Source organism: Gymnoscopelus braueri (genome assembly GCF_963280865.1).
Source record: "Gymnoscopelus braueri genome assembly, chromosome: 12".
Taxonomy (NCBI): domain Eukaryota; kingdom Metazoa; phylum Chordata; class Actinopteri; order Myctophiformes; family Myctophidae; genus Gymnoscopelus; species Gymnoscopelus braueri.
The window spans coordinates 3,236,766-3,254,324 of NC_137614.1; the positions used below are offsets into that span (position 1 = coordinate 3,236,766).

The 17,559-nt window shown below is 42.3% G+C and overlaps 1 protein-coding gene across 4 annotated transcripts in view; it reads left to right on the top strand.

Annotated features, from left to right (window-relative positions):
• Positions 1–17,559, top strand: part of scube3 (signal peptide, CUB domain, EGF-like 3) — a 235,109-nt gene that overhangs the window by 492 nt on the left and 217,058 nt on the right. The gene's annotated exons all lie outside the window — the stretch shown is intronic.

Sequence of the window (17,559 nt, forward strand, 5' to 3'; positions counted from 1 at the left end):
AAAGCGTTCCTCTTTGTCTGCCAAAGGTAATAGGAGCACTTTCTCCCCCCCCCTTTTTTTTTTTGCACAGTCATTTTTAACCGGCGTCTGAACGGGGTGATGAGGTATTTAGGTTGAACTGGAAAACGCTCATAAAAGTGGTGCTTCATTGAGGATAGCGCTGCTATAGCGCAGGTTTATCATGGTTTTTGTGGAGCTGGAAATTTAGCAAAACGGCATTTTGTCCTTTTTTGAGTCATTAAGAAGAAACCACTTGTATTTGTTGATATTTATGAATTTGTTGAATGTGTATGCTATGTTGATGAATTGAATACATAGGTTAGGATCACAATGGAAACAAGTCCCCAGGACTTGTTATCCTTTTAGCCTTCGTGTCTGACTCTACCTCGTGTTGTTTATATTTCCGACTAATAAAGTATTCAATCAATGAATCAATCAATCAAAGCCATATATATTTTGTCGTATGACAAAAATAGCTCACTGTGAGCTTGTAGTTTGGCATTTTTTTTGCATTTTTTTTAGATTTGGGGGAAATCTTATATCAATAATGACGCCCAAAACACGGACTCCATGTTTAAAGTGGTCAAGGCTTCCGGCTTCACTTCATGACCGGTGACATAATTATTCCCCTTTCTTCATCTCATCTTTTCTTCCCTCCCCTCGCTTATCATTAGGCCCCATTTAAAAACAGAAATTGCGATCAGAAGATTAAAACATTCTTTTTATAAGTGCATTTGTGTCTGTTTTATTACTTTATTACTTCTCGTCTCTGTCGGGTGGAAACATCTCATATGTCCAAAACTGTTACTTTTCAGGATTAAAGGATTCAGGCGTTACTTTACGAAAAAAGTCAAAATATGGAGATAAGAGGTTTCTGCCCAGACAGCAACGTTCTGTTTGTGTCTTTGTCATAGCAAGCTACCCAGTGTCAGCTATAGCTACCGTAGCAAGTTTTTGTGAGTTGGGATCTGTGTGGGTTTTGAGGACAGGTCGTGGCGGGGGTTTGGGTGGAATTTGGGCGGGAGGGAGGTTTTATTTAGCCTCCAAATATTTCACATTTTCTTTCCTGATTTTTTTGGGGGAAAATAGCAGATCTACAAACTCACTCACTCAACATGTCGATATGTAACGCTTTATGAGCTTGTAGATCGGCTGTTTTCAAATAGCTGTGTGTATATGTACATGCATGTGGCTGTCTGTCTGTCTGTATGTGTGTCTATCTGTCTGTGCAGACAGACAGACAGACAGACAGACAGACAGACAGGAAGGCAGGCAGACAGACAGACAGACAGACAGGTCATGTAACTTAAGACAGACAGACAGACAGACAGACAGACAGACAGACAGACAGACCTACATGTTGTTACAGAGCGGTGCAGGGAGCAGAGCGGTGGGGAGATGATTATCTTGGCATCACTTGAAGTGGTGAAAAGCACTCGGTAACAATTCCTTTCCAAAGAGCAATGTGGTATGAAGTCTCCTGAAAATGACTTTGATCTATTGTGTGTGTGTGTGTGTGTGTGTGTGTGTGTGTGTGTGTGTGTGTGTGTGTGTGTGTGTGGAGTGACTTTAGATTGGATATTAATCATCGCACTTAGCCCGGTAGAAGTGCTTTTCACTTTCCCCCCACAAGAAAAAAAAAGGCTCAATTACTGATGGGGGGGGGAAGGGAGAATGAAGTGGGAATGTGAGGTTGGAGCCAAACGACCGATATATGGGTTTGGCTTATATATCAGCCATTATTCAACTTTTTTTTTACAACATTGATATCGGTAGTTATGCAGGCCATGCAGCCTATGTTTCCTGATTTTTACCCACCTTTCAGGTGCGAACTGTGTAGTGACCCCATCTGACTTCTTCTTTCAATTTTTTTTTCTTTTTCTTTTAACTGTACTTTCTAAATCAGTGGTTCTCAACATTGGGTCTGGGGGACCACCACCAGACTTTCCAAATGGACCCGAAATGTAACCAAAAGGATCCTTATGGGTCCATTTGGTTCCATGTGCAGTGTATTGTACAGTGTATATTGGGGTGTGAGATAAAAATAATCATATCAAATAGGGGTCCGTGGCTTTTTGAAATGAGAACGGTTGAGAATCACTGTTAGACCAGAAAAGGTGCTCCTCGGTGCGCAAGTCTCCTTCAGATCTGGCAGGTTATTGTGGGCCAGCAATGTTGATGGAATATGATCACATGACTATAGAGATAACGTGTACCGATTTGCGTGACGTTTGGACAAAATCTGTAGGAATAATATGAAAAATGTGTTTAGGAAAAATCGTCCCCCTGGTGGCGCTATAACAGGACAATGTGAAAAGGGCGGCATTTTTTTCTTAGCATATAGTGGGAATGTGCGTGCAAAGTTTCACGGCAATGGCACGCTGCTTTCATGATTTGAGGCATTTTACCGATACGCGGGACAAAATATGTAGGAGTAATACCAGAAAATGTGTTTAGCAAAAATCGGCCTCCTGGTGGCGCTATAACAGACAGATGTGAAAAATCTGGGGTTCTGATCTGGCATCCAGGGAGTGTGTGTGCACAGACGGATAGGGTGCAAAACACCCCCTGTGGGGGAAATTCAGTCGCCCAAAGGCAGCACAGCAGTTAAGATGGGCAGCCATATTTAAAAAAAGAATATACGGAAAAAAGAAAAAGATGAGCAGCCATAGCTGAATGCTTAGAGAAGGCAGAGGTCCCGGAGGTCCCAGGTGAGATTCCAGGTCTTAGCAATGTGTTGAAGTGTCCCTGAGCAACACACTAAACCCCTAACTGCTCCCCTCTCTGCGCTACTCTGTGGGCAGTACTCACCTGGCTGAAAACTGAGAAGGTTTTTTTAAATAGGTATCCAAAAATAAGATACAGTAACAGGGCAAGAAAAGTAATATGGATACAGCATGGTAAAAGACATCACACTCAAAGAAACACCATCAATAATGTACAACATATCCAACACTATACACCCTCAGCAGTGCTAGCATGGTTCAAGACAAAGTAAATACAAGACAACATGGACATGTTTACACACAGTAAACATGTCCATACTGTACTGAACTGTTATCTCTGAGCAATTAGTCTATTGAACGAGTCCAGCGACCATCGTGTTCCTCGTTATACATCTTCATGGCTAGCGGCACAAAGGAACTGTCTAAATCTATTCTAAATAACTGAGGCAAAGGTGCGTTTAATCGACGCCCCCTGGCCATTTGATTGCATCTTTTGTAGGGTTTTAGTATTGAGCTGTCTGTTTTCCAGACCTAAAGAAAACATGGCTCTTTCTCTCTCCCTCTCTCTCTCTCTGTCCCCCCTCTCTCTCTTTCTGTCTCTTTCCCTCTCTCTCTCTCTCTCTTGCCCTCCCGCTCTCTTTGTCCTCCCTCCCCTCTTTCTCTCTCTCTTTCTCTCCCCCCTCCCCCTCTCTCTCCCTCTCCCCCCCTCCCTCTCTCTCTCTCGCTCGCTCTCTCTCTGTGTTTGACACGGGGCCAAATTACAGGATCTTGTCTGTCTGAGGAAAAGAATTACATATCAGTAACAAGTACCCTGGGATTTCTGAGAGAGATCCAGGAAATGATTGGAGACTGAAGCGCGTGCGTACGTACGCGGTACACACTTCAGTTTGTGTGTGTGTGTGTGTGTGTGTGTGTGTGTGTGTGAGTGAGAGAGAGAGAGATAACTTGGGTTGACACTTAACCTCTCTATATTTTATTGACGGGGGTCCCCCATGGCTCTCTAGGTCTGCTCCCTTTCCTCCCTCTACACCAAGTCTCTTGGGCAAAGATAGCTGATCTACAAGCTCGTACATTCGGCTATTTTGGCCGAATGTTCACCCCCAGAATAGGGACACTAGGGTTGTATAACATTACATTACATGTTTTCCTATTTACTTACCCCATGAAGCCTTGAATTTGTGCATTAGCATTTGCATTTAGTTTCCTCACATTCCTGATCCAATATCCCAATACTTCATGTGTTGAAGTAAATAGGATACAAAACTATAATAAAGAATAATGTATAAATAAACTCCAAAAAGAGCTCTCTGTGTAATCCAGGTAGGACTGCTGTACTGTGCAGAGGTTGTAAGTGAATGTTTTAAACATAATATCGCTATTGTTAACACATTGGGTGCCAGAGGTTTATTCAAATATTATACGTTCAGTGCCGGCTATTCTTCCATCCACTTACGTTGATACGTTTCGTGCTGTAGAAGCCCCGACGCGGAAGTGCATGTAAACAAAGTGTGCGTGCGAGACGGCGGAGGGTCCCGACTAACGCCTGGAACAATAATATTTCTAACGCGATCCTCCATTGCAGAGTGATCGGCGATCGAAAACGGCTCGCTTCCACCACGTTAAAAAGAAATGGAGATATTAAGCTTTTAGTCAAGGAGATAACATTGGAAAGGCCGACCGGAAGGATTTTTGACATGGATCCACATCCGGCCTCTCCTTCTCAGAAACTCCTTGGATGATCCCAAAGTTTCGTTGGAGCGCCCCACGTGGGCCCAACGTATAAAAATTAAATTGGGTCAAAAACGGTCCGTTTTTGTCACCCGATGTGTTAAAGGTAGGGTAAGTGATATTTTTTGGAAAAGTTTTTATATTATATTCTGCACTAATTGTTACGGAGTGTTTGTTCAGTAACAGGGGTCTCTCTGTCTTTCGAGCTCTTTAATAAACAGAAAATACATGTTCAGGTAGGTTGACACTTAGGTGACATTTATAGTGTTCCAGGTCCATTTGTTCAGGTAGGTGACATTTATAGTGTTCCAGGTCCATTTGTTCCGCTAGTTTCTTTGTGTCGTCACTTCCAACTTCACTTGTTTAATCTGTATCCTCACTGAGTTCTCTATCCTGATTGGATCAAATTGGTACCCCAACCTGAACATGCATTTTCTGTTTAATAAAGAGCTGGAGAGACATGGAGACTCCTGTTACTGAACAAACACTCTATAGCTATGAGTACTATCAGAATATAGAGCTATTTAACACTTATTTTAACCAAAGAAAATCACTTACCCTACCTTTTAAATATTGGATCAAGAATGCGGCAAAAACAACAAAACAATTCAAGGCTTCCTAGTGAGAGTAATAGCACGGAAAAAGTCATTTTGTGGTTGAACTATCCCTTTTAAGATCGCCATACTCTTGTTTGTGTGCCATCCTAGAAATGCGTAGATGTAATGTATGCAGTGTGGAACTATACATATATTATTCTGTGTCTCTATGGGTGACACATGGGTGACAAGTCACAAACAACCAACATATACCCTATAGAGACACTTACACATTTCCTGGGACCGAGGCCCTGGGGAACCAATCATGTTGTTCCAAAGATGCCTTATAACTCTGTCACGGTCACACACACACACACACACACATCCCCTCCGGCGCATAAAACCACTTTATCAGCAGGCCAGGCAGCGAGCGAGGGCCCCGGTGTGACCAACTATTTGTCACCTCATTTAGAAGGGGTTGTAGTGCTGAGAAAAGGGCTGCAGCTACATCACAATGCACCTCTACCAGCTAGGAGAGGAAAAGGGGAGAAAACACACACAACACTGCAGATTAAATCAGCCCTGGGCAGAGAGAGAGCACAGCAGCCCATATAACCGCCACTGTTGTTGTTGTATACAGACATCTCCCCAGAATATCCACCGGTGAAGAGATTAACCTATTATGACCGGGAACGCATCTGTGTCATTTTTAAGATTTCTTTGGGCTATTCAAAAAATAGCAGATCTACAAGCTCATAGCGTGGCACTCGGTGCGCTTGAGCTTGTAGATCTGCTATTTAGATTTTTGGGCGAATCTTTTAATATATATATGTTTTTTAAAGCGAACATTTGTAACTCAAATCTTTGCTTCTGGCGGTCCCTGGAATAAAACTTTTTGAGATGGGGGTCCGTGGCCAAATATATATTTTTTCTTCTAAATCCTAACAGTATGTTGCTATGCAATGGTGCTCCAACGTGTCCATGTCAAGGACCCCCAAAATGATATTTATTTGGCCACGGACCCCCATCTCAAAATATGTTAATCCAGGGACCCCCCCAGAAGCACAGATTGGAGTACATTTGTTTTCGCTTTGAAACATATATATATATATATTCAAATGTTTGCACAAATTTACCTCGATATATATGTATTTTTTTGCAGATCTTCAAGCTTGTATAGTATCTGCAATTTTTGAATAGCCAAAGAAATCTTAAAATGACACAGATGCGTTCCCGGTCTTAATGGGTTAAACAGCCTCATCAAAGCAGTGTAAAGAGTTCTCTTCTCACGCTGTTTGTTTGGTAACGTTAAGAATAATGATTGCAGATACTATACGGCCCTGTTCGCTGCCTGGCTTCAGGGCTTGATTCATTTATCGGGGCTGTTAATGTAAACAGCTGTTCTTCCAAAAGGAAGCCTATTTGCTGTACTTTTCTAGCAGTGTATAGGCTCGATGCACAGCAGCCATGTTGGAGAGATACATTGGGCCTCTTCCTTACTTCCTTCGCAGGTGTTACCGATGATTCTAATGAAGGCTCTGTTCCGTTTGGTGTAGCACAGTGCTTCTCAAACTTTTTTAAATTTCAACGACCCCTATAACTCTGAGAGTGTACAAATGGACCCGTAAGGGTTGTTCACTCTCAGAGTTACACACCCGTAAGGGGTCATTTGGAACCCCTCAAGGAACCATGAGGGTCCCAGGACCACACTTTGAGACCCACTGGTGTAGCAGAGTGTTTCCAGTTCGTCAACACCCTGACTCTGTTTGACCAGAATGAAACAGAGTCTTCATTAGCATCACTGGTAACACCTGTTAAGGAAGTAAGTAAGGAAGAGGCTCAATTTCTTTCCAATATGGCTGCTGTGCATAGTACCTACAGTATAGTGGTGCAAACCTTGGAGAAGAGTGAAGGGTCTGTCGAGCACATGGGAGAAGATTCTGTTGGCTGAGTCGAGTGGCTCTTACTAAGTTGCTACCCAATTCATGCTCTGTCGCACTGAAAATAGCCAATATATAAGCTCACAACGCGCTGCGGATGGGACGCGTTGTGAGGTTACCGACATATAGATAGTATATGAGCTTGCTGATTTATAGATTGCCTATTTTCAGTGTGTGACACCGTCATACGACAGAGCATAAATTGAGCAAAACAATCACTTAAGTGGAATCTAACATTTAAAAACGTCAAGTGACCTCTTACGATGTAAACATCCAGTCGCTGCTAATGCGCACAGAATTAGTTTCCCATTCAGTGACGCAGCAGCAGAGGGGTCAAACTTAACTCCCACAGAAGAGGATCAGCTCATTGACATGATGTCCACAGACTCTGTTAAGAGGCACACGTATGAAACACAGCCCCTTGCAAATTCTGGATGAGTTGTAAGGCAGAATTCCCAGCAAAAGCAATGAAGTGTCTGTTACCTTTTGCAACAACCTGCCTGCAGCCGAGCGAAAACAAACGGCGGCCATTAAAACTCTGTCCGCTGTTTTCTCCGCTGTTTTAAAACTTCAAAACGCTCTCAAACTTATTTTTTGTGGCACGGAATTTACTTTTAAGATATTGTTCGGATAGCATTTCATTATTTAACTTCATATACGTATGTGGTCAATTAATCATGACAGAGCCTATTTAAAAAATAATAATCAGAGAACCGGCAGGGGCGGGCAGTGATACTCTTGTATCCGTATAAACAACCTATTTTCGGCATGGCCCTTTCAAAAGTCCCCTTGCGTCACGTTGCTCTGTGGTGGTGGTGGAACGAACTGCTGATTGGCTGAAGGGGTTGTCAGTCAACGGTACTACTCCCGCCCAGCTCCCACCCACAGCCAAAAAGCCAAACAGACTTTCATGCTAGACCAACTCCTGAAATCAAATACAAATGAGATTTCCGGAGGGGGGGGGGGGGGTTTACCAGGCTAGGGCTGTCTTGCTTGTTCCAGGTGGGAAAAACATAGTTGATGCATTCAAATGTATCAGTGTATCCAACAAAAAATGTTGCTTCTTGCCAAATGATATCCCTGCTCTTTACTGGTAAAATAAATTGTCCAGCTCATGAATGTAGCCTGTGATAGTGTGATTAGTGAGTAAGTAAGGAAAAACCCATGGAATGGTGCATGGACCCCCACCACTATTGTGTGGGGTGGGTCTATGATGGACCCACCCGACACAATAGCGGTGGTCCCCAGGTTGCTCTTAGTCAGGATGGTGGTCCCTGGGTCAAAATCAGTTGAAAACCCCTGCTCTAGTAGTGGCTCCAATTGGGATGGTCTATCTTTCTAAATCAACCATCTTTGATAACACTTCTGAACTCACCTGCGAACGGCCTATTCCCATATTGTTGAAGCAAGGGTGCGGGGCTGGCGGGGCTGGGAGAGAGTCAGCGGCGCACTGAAGTCAAGGCACAGACTACTGTGTTGTTGACGGACAACGGATGCACGCTTATGAGAAACAACAACAATAAAACCTGGCAAAACAGTTGCGTGCATTAGTGCAAGATGAGGATAAAGGAAACATTCAGTCTAAATGTCCAGCTTTCAGGACAGCCATCATTTATGAAAAGGCTACTATAGGCTACAGTGAAGTCGGACTGAATAATGACTTAACTGATATTTGTACTTAGGCTGTCCTGAAAGTTTATAATATGAGAAATTCCAAATACAAAAGTAGTAGTAGTAGTAGGCGAGAATTAGCAAGCTGGACATAGACTGAATGTTTCCTTTATCCTCATCTTGCACTAATGCACGCAACTGTTTTGCCAGGTTTTATTTTTGTTGTTTCTCATAAGCGTGCATCGTTGTCCGTCAACAACACTGTAGTCTGTGCCTTGACTTCAGTGCGCTGACTCTCTCCCAGCCCCGCCAGCCCCGCCCCCTTGCTTCAACAATATGGGAATAGGCAGTTCGCAACTCACCTCCCCCCTCTCTTTCTCTCTCTCTCTCTCTCTCTCTCTCCCCCTGTGAGGAGGATAGCTCACTGTGGGACGTCCCACGACCAGCTGGAGCAGCACTGTGATCATTAATCCTCTACCCCCCCCCCCCCCACCCACCCACCCACCCTATCACAAACCCCACGTTTTGTTTTCTTGCTGTATTCCATGACTCATGGATGTGTGTGGGACGGATGGGGTTACACAGTATATCGAAACCTCTTATCTCCATATTCTAACTTTTCTTTCGTAAATTAACGGTCCTGCTTGATCATGCTACAGCGTCAAAAAACGTCTGTTGCTATAATATCAGTGGTTTTTGAAAACCTTTCCATGTCAAGGACCCCCAAAATGATATATATTTGGCCGCGGAACAATATGTTGTTCCAGGGATCCCCAGAAGCAAAGATTTGAGTAAAAACATTTCCACGGTTTTTCAAACAAAATTAATAGCAGATCTACAAGCTCATAGCGCGGCTATGAGCTTGTATATCTTCTATTTTTGAATAGCCAAAGTGTAAAATAATGCTTTGTAGCTCAAATAAAAAAATGACACAGATGCGTTCCCCGTTTTAATGGGTTAATATAAGGGGAGCAGTGAGAAACCGTATTGTATAAGTTGGTGGGGTGTGTTTATTGTCAGTATCAGCTGTAGCCAGCAGCAGGTGCATACGGTATGTTTTCACTGAATGTTCCTGGAATGGAGATATAATCAATACAATGCATACAGTAGGCTGTTCATTGTCTGTGTTCTCTATGTTGGATGCAAGGACATTCACACTGTATACATCAATATCTGGTTACTAATCACGAGTCCTAATCGTCTGTCTGTCTGTCTGTCTGTCTGTCTGTCTGTCTGTCTCTCTCTCTCCATCTTTCTTCTACCACTTTCTCTGTCTCCGTTTCCCTCTCTCTCTCTCTCTCTCTCTCTCTCTCTCTCTCTCTCTCTCTCTCTCTCTCTCTCTCTCTCTCTCTGTCCACATAAAGAGAGCCCATATCTCACTGTTTTGTACAATGTTCTAGATTAGCATCTTTATTTAGAACACTTAGTGTTGTGTTGATGTCCGTGGGAGAGACTTTTACTAAACAGATGTTTATATTTGGTTGTATATGTACGGGGGAAAAAGAAGTAGAAAAAAAGAAGGTAGATTGCTGAATTTCCTCTTTGGGCAAAGCAAAGTTGGCACACAAGTAGGGAAGAAAAAACGGATGGAGGGCAGAGGTGTGGCTGTTAATCAGTTTTCGAGAATTTAGTTAGAGTGTTGTTTGAATATAAATACTATGAAAAGAAGGGTGACTTGTGTGTTTAAATATGTGGGACAATGAAGGTGTACTTTTTTCTGCAAAATATACAGGAATCACTTTTAGATGCGTTGCTCTAAATGAATGTGTTGTGGCGTTTGTATTGTAGTCTGTGATTGATTGATTGTTTGAATGAACTAATGTAGCAAACGTTCTTATGAATAGTGGCAAACAATCTCTCTCTCTCTCTCTCTCTCTCTCTCTCTCCCCCTCTCTCTCTGCCCCCCTCTCTCTCTCTCTCTGTCTCTTTCCCTCTCTCTCTTGCCCTCCCCCTTTCTTCGTCCCTCCTATCCCTCTCTCTCTCTCTCTCTCTCTGTCTCTGTCTCTGTCTCTGTCTCTGTCTCTGTCTCTCTGTCTCTCTGTCTCTCTCTCTTTCTGTCTCTTTCCCTCTCTCTCTTGCCCTCCCCCTCTCTTCGTCCGTCCCTCCCTCCCTCCCTCTCCTCTTTCTCTCTCTTTCTCTCCCCCCTCCCCCTCTCTCTCTATCTCTCTATCCTCTCTCTCTCTCTCTCTCTCTCTCTCTCTCTCTCTCTCTCTCTCTCTCTCTCTCTCTCTCTCTCTCTCTCTCTCTCTCTCTCTCTCTCTCTCTCTCTCTCTCTCTCTCTCTCTCTCTCTCTCTCTATGTCTCTCTGTCTTTCTTTGGCTCCTGGCCAGTGGGACAGCAATAAGACCATGTCCCTCCATTATCTCCACCCTTCCCTGAATAATGTGGCTACGTCTTCCCTTTTGAGAGATGGGGGGGAGGGGGGGTCAGGGAGGGACGTCATTAGGCCGGTCTGTGTTGTCCGGGGGAGGGGGGGGGGGGGGGGGTAATGTTTACAGACTGTGTGTGTTTACATTCCTGACGGTCGGAGCGCGGCCGGCCCTTTAAGGGAAGCGTTGCTTTTGGCAAATGAAAGGAAATGCTCTTCTATTCTGCTTAGTAATGGAAAAATCCAAAAAGGGCCCCATAGCATACCACCACGACACACACACATATATATATATATATATCTCTGCTGTCTGGCAGAAACCAGCTAACTCCAAAATGTTCATTTTTCAGGAAATGAAAAATAGTGGAGTTAGGAAGTTTTGTTCATCATTGATAAGAACAGCTGAATGGACCTCCAAGCTCACAATGAGGTTGGAGGTCAAAAGGAGGTGGAGCCTGGAGTCAGAAAGTTTGAGGATCCAATGGAGTTAGCTGGTTTTGTCAGAAGCGCTTTTTAATGCTTTTCATTGGTTCAATATTTTTTTTACCAACACAGACGTAAAGGGTGTTCAATGGCCTGCCGGACAGCAACGATATATACCACCGCGACACACACATAAAGAATAAGAATCAGGATCACCTTTTATTGTCACATCTCAGGTTTACAGGTGTGAAAAGTAGTACTCGCCCAAGCCTTGACAACCTTAGCATGTTATGTAGACAGATGCCAGGTTCATTTGTAGACCTGGCATCCTATAACTTCTATAATTTCAATGTACAGATTATATATTTTTTTATATTGTACTGTTTTAGACTGATAATTCTTGGTATACCTCTGATCCTAGATTACTGAGGCATTTGATGTATTACCTCGTGTTTACCTTGCTTACTGTAAGTAATTCTGGATGAAGAGGGTCTGCTAAATGCCTAGATTGAAATGAAAGTGGGTGAAATTCGTTTTTTGTGCAACAAGCTCCATCGTTTCTGTCTTTTTCCGTTATTTATCCCACAGTTCCATCCTGGAGATCCTGTGTTGCATCATGTGACTCTTCCACTTTCTGCTCGCGTCTTTCTGTTTCTCTACAATGTCTAAGAAACGCACAAAAAAACGCCACACACACACACACACACACACACACACACACACACACACACACACACACACACACACACACACACACACACACACACACACACACACACACACACACACACACACACAGAGTGTAGTATTAGATTGACCTCTGTAAGAGGTCCCTGTATACGTAATGTAAGTCTACCAGCCTCTTGCATAGTGTGTATGTTCTGCCTTCATTTGAATGCTCGCCGGGGGAACTTATTATTGCAAAGTTGTCTCGCTGAAGGCAACGAGGAAGAAGCAACGTCTATAAATTAATTGGACGGTTTCTCTGTTTCACACTAATGTTACATCACACAGAATGATATTGTATCAACAGCATATAATTAGTTTAACCCTTTAAGACCGGGAATGCATCTGTATCACTTTAGATTTGAGCCATAACCATTATTTTATACTTTGGCGATTCAAATAGCAATATACAAGCAGATATACAATACAAATAGCAGATATACAAGCTCATAGCGCGGCACCGAGTGCCGCACTATGAGCTTGTAGATCTGCTATTTTTGGAAAAATCTTGAAAATGTGTGCAAATCTTTGAATATATGTACAGTATATATTTTAAAACATTTTTTACTCAAATCTTTGCTTCTGGTGGATTCTACAAATGTCTTCTAAATCCTAACAGATTTTTGAAAAAATAATCAGTTGTTCTCAAACTTTTTCATGTCAAGGACCCCCAAAATTATATGTATTTGACCACGGACCCCCCATCTCAAAATATTTTGTTCCAGGGACCCCTCCAGAAGCAAAGATTAGAGCTAAAAATGTGCGCTTAAAAAAATATATATTCAAAGACTTGCACACATTTTCACGATTAAAAAAAAATAGCAGATCTACAAGAGCTTGAGATCTGCTATTATTATTTTTTTAATAGCCAAATAAATCTATAAAATGACACGGATGAGTTCCCGGTCTTAATGGGTTAAGCTGAACCTTGAGCAGCCGAATGTAATGAGACAACCATGCATCCTCTGTGTTACATATCGACGATCGTTGATGCTCTCGGGCAGAAACCTTGTATCTCCATATTCTAACTTTTCGTGTTTCTTCCGTAAATTAACGGCCCTACTCGATCAAACCACAGCGTCACACTAAAACGTCAAAAGTAGCATATCCGCAAGCGCCCCGTTTTCCGAGCTTGTAGATCTGCGAATTTGAATCCTGAAAAGTAACAGTTTTGGACATATGAGGTTTCCACCCGACAGAGACGATATGCATGTTAATTAATCGACGGCACGCTCCACCGCTCGCGGCAATCTTAAAGGGATAATTCACCCCCAAAATGACTTTTTTCCTATGGATTAGTCACCCCATGGAGACTTTAATAAATTCATGGATATTTTTTTGTTTTCGTCTCATAAGCCAATAATTTGATGACCGGCAGCGGTTCCGGTAGGAGACACAAAGAGTCTCCTTTGTGTCTCCTACCGGAACCACTGCCTACCGGTCCGCTGGTCATCAAATTATTGGCTTAGGAATGCGACAAAAAACATAAAAATATCGATAGAAAAAAAGTATTTTTTCGGTGAACTATCCCTTTAATGCACAATTTATACTTTGGTCGCTCGCCTGTGTTCTGCACCCCGAAAACAGGCGATATATAAGCTCACATCAACGCGTCTCATCGCGATGCATTCTCCGCTTGTAGATCTGCTGTTTTCACACCGGCGTGTGCGACTAAAGGATAAATCACCCCTTTAGTTAGAACACCATAAGCGATTCGCAAAGATGAAGTCTGGAAAAGGTGCTGACATGTAAAGTTTCATCTTACATGTGACTGTAATGGTGAGAATAAGCCTATTATATTAAACACGAGGCGAGGAATTGCATATATCACACCAATTAATTCTACTTTTATGCCCCTCTGACGACAAGCCTAGACTTTAGAGTAATACATCCTCTGTTGCCCTTCATCAAAGACACTTTGTCTGTGAGATTATAGACGCTTGCAGGCCATTAGATCAGTGGTGGAAAAAGTACTCAAATGTTTTACTTAAGTAAAAGTATCAATACTGCAATGTAGAAGTACTCTGTTACAAGTAAAAGCCCGGAATTAAACATTTACTTGAGAAAAAGTACAAAGGTATTGTTATGAAAATGTACTTAAAATACCAAAAGTAAAAGTGCTAAAATGTTTGAAAATAGCAGATCTACAAGCTCACAACGCGTCTCATCGCGACACGTCGTGAGCTTGTAGATCGGCTATTTTCAAATAGCCTAGGTATAAAATAGTTCCAAAGTGGTTAATGTATGTTTTCCAATGTAATACTTTAGATCATGGCAAAGTAACTAGTAACTAGACGCGTCGCAATTCTGGGAAATTGCAAAGTGTGGTTGCGCCGACGCCGGTCGCGGCCGCCGGGACTCGAGGGATACGCCGGGAGGAATACCGTCGGAGGACGTGCAACGTGCCATTCGAATCGGGTGTTGATCGCATCCCGCGTTCGTGATATGTGCCGTTTTGATTTTAAGAAATAAGCCCATCCCACTAAGTAAATATGCCCCTCCCACAAATGTAACGGCACAATTATATAGTCACGTCACTCCTGAGATCACTTGTGTTTCATTTTGAAAGGATTGATCGTTTTGGAGGATTGATCAATTGATCAAGGATTGATCGTTTTGTGCATTTGTGGTGCCCCCTTTGGATCAAAGTGGAAACGCTTTTAGGGATTCGTTGAGTAAACCACCCTTCACATGTGATTACGATTTGGGATTGACCGAACGTTTCCTTTGTGATTTTTTTACCTTTTTTGTAAAACAGGCCCATCCCGATAACTTTGGAAGCCATTTACGGACTATCATAATTCCGCTTGGAGATGTTTATCGCATGGGTCCAGAGATCATGTGTACCGATTTTTGTGAAATTTGGACAAAATATGTGGGAGGAGGAGCTAAAAGTGTGTTTTGAAGAAAATTCAAAATGGCGGAAAATCTATCCTGACGCAAATGGGCGTGGCCTATATGGGGAGTTTCGTCATGACCCAAGGAATCCAGGGAAAAGAAGATTTTTATTCTACGACCTACGGTTCAAGCGTTATAGGCCAAAAGGTAAAGTGGACTGTTATAGCGCCACCATGTGGCCGACTGGTCTGATTCTTTTTATAATAAGTTGCAAATAATTTATTAACCTCCCCTCCAAGTCTTGTAACGGTTGCCCTTACGGTTTCCGAGAAAAAATACTTGAATGGGAGTTTTTTCATTTTCCCATTAAAGTGGATGGGGAAATTTAATGCACTAATAAATCAATATCAATTAAACTATGTAACCAATCTCTTAGCAAAGTACAAGCAGTCTATTTCCGGTGAAGCCGGTCACTTTGACATATGGCACCAAATTGGGAAAAATAAACTGTGGGAGAAATAGCGAATATGAAAAAAGTTTATCTAGAATAATAAAGTCGGTAGAGTACTATAGTCTGGTTGCCCATTCGGGCAACCACACTAGGGCTTTCACCAACTAGTCGACTAGTATAACCACTAGTCGACTCTGTTGGTACTAGTCGAGTAGTTGATTTTATTTTTATTTATTTTTTTAATGTAAATTTCGACTAGTCGACTACTACTTGGTCAAATGAGTCGACTAGTAAAAATCATTAGTTGTGAATGCCCTAAACCACACTAACTAAAGTTTTCAAATAATTGTAGTGGAGTAAAAGTAAAATATTTGCCTCTGAGATGTAGTGGAGTAGAAGTAAAAGTATAGACCTTTGGAAATACCCCAGTAAAGTAAAAGTACCTCAATATTGTACTTAAGTACAGTAGCCTACTTGAGTAAATGTGCTTAGTTACTGTCCACCACTGCATTAGATTAGATTTCAGGCCAAGGACCCCCTAGCTGAGAGAGAGATGAATCATAGATTTCATAGCTTATCATCAGTGTTGCATAGATGAATGTTTTTTGTTTGTTTATCTTTTTTATTAATATGTTGGATTCATGTTGACGTGTATTTTCATACTTAGTAAACTTGACCTTTGGCTTTGTACTTATTTTCCCCCCCTCTTCACCACACCTCTTTGACGAAAATAGCAGATCGGCTATTTTCGGCAATATTTTAGCCCACATATAGGGATGTCGGGGTTCAAGTGGTCATTATTTTATGTTAATAAAATGAAAAGTTCCTATCACACAAAACACTTGGAGTCCCCCCCTGTAGTAGCCTAACTCTGAGGACACCCAAGGGGTCCCGGACCTCCTGTTGAAGACCCATGCATTAGATTAGGTGTGGGCAGTTTTTTTGACCGGGGGACCCTACTGACTTTGTTAAGTGAGAGAAGGGCCACACATTGGACAACTGAAATGAAACGCAAAACGCATAGTGCTGAATTATGTTAAAACTGCATTCATTTGATGGACATGACAGTTTCCAGTCCAGAAGGCCTGTGTCCTTGCTTAAAAACACGAGAATGTTCTGTTGCAAAATGACTGTATGTGTCACTCTGATGTTCTCTGAGGTTACAATGAAAAGATGACTTGCATAAAACAGTCCACTTCATTGCAGTATCAACTTTTAAATTGGCCTACTAATTTATAACTTGTCAGGTGTTTCCGGTATGAACCACTTCATAGGTCACTGTGTTGATTGATTGATTGATTGATGTACTTTATTTAGTAAGACATGAGAGACAGTACATGGAAGTACAATTCACAATACACAATACAAGGTCTACTAAACTGGAAGGCTCATAAAGCACTAAGCTTGTTTAAAATGAGTTCCCATGCACACAAATCATGATGACATAAGAGACAGACAGATATACACTACTAATACAGAACGTCATACATTAAATAATAGACTCACATGGCAGACAGTTTCACAACTCTAAATGTCTAATATTTACCATCACCCGAATCAATGGAATGCAGTTATACCGAAATGGTCAATTCATTACCATTAATTGGAATCGAGTTAGCTTAATTTGCCTCAAAATCCATTAAAAATAATTCTGCCTTTATTCTATAGATTTTGTTTTCCTTTGAGGACGCCGCTCTCGGGCCCAGATTGAGATGGTCCACCCATGGGCTGTTTCCAGGCCCGAGGGCCGTATGTTGTTGCCCATGTGTTCATTGGAGCATTCTGTGTGTTGGAACGCTACATGATGAAACGCACTGACTCCCTGTCTTCCACATCCTATCAGCATTTAAATGAAGCTACACACACACACACACACACACGGTTCCTTCCAGCCAAATTGAATTCCGGGCCCTGCTTGGGCTTCATTTCTAACGTTTTCCAAGCTGTTGTCAGATAATGCGTTGCTTCACATCAGCCCCCGCCGCGCCGCGCCGCGCTAGCACAGAGACCCATTCACTTTATACCTTAGTTTGGACAGGAAGCATGGTGCTAAAAATATCACACTTTTCTTGCCGTAATTGCTACGTTGCCCTCTTTATAGCCTGGGTACGGTATCTGGCTGCAGCCTGCCGCGCAAATGAATGTAATTGCTGTGCTTGCGGACGGCGAGAGTGTGATGTCAGTTAGCTCAGCGCTAGTATAAATATAAGGT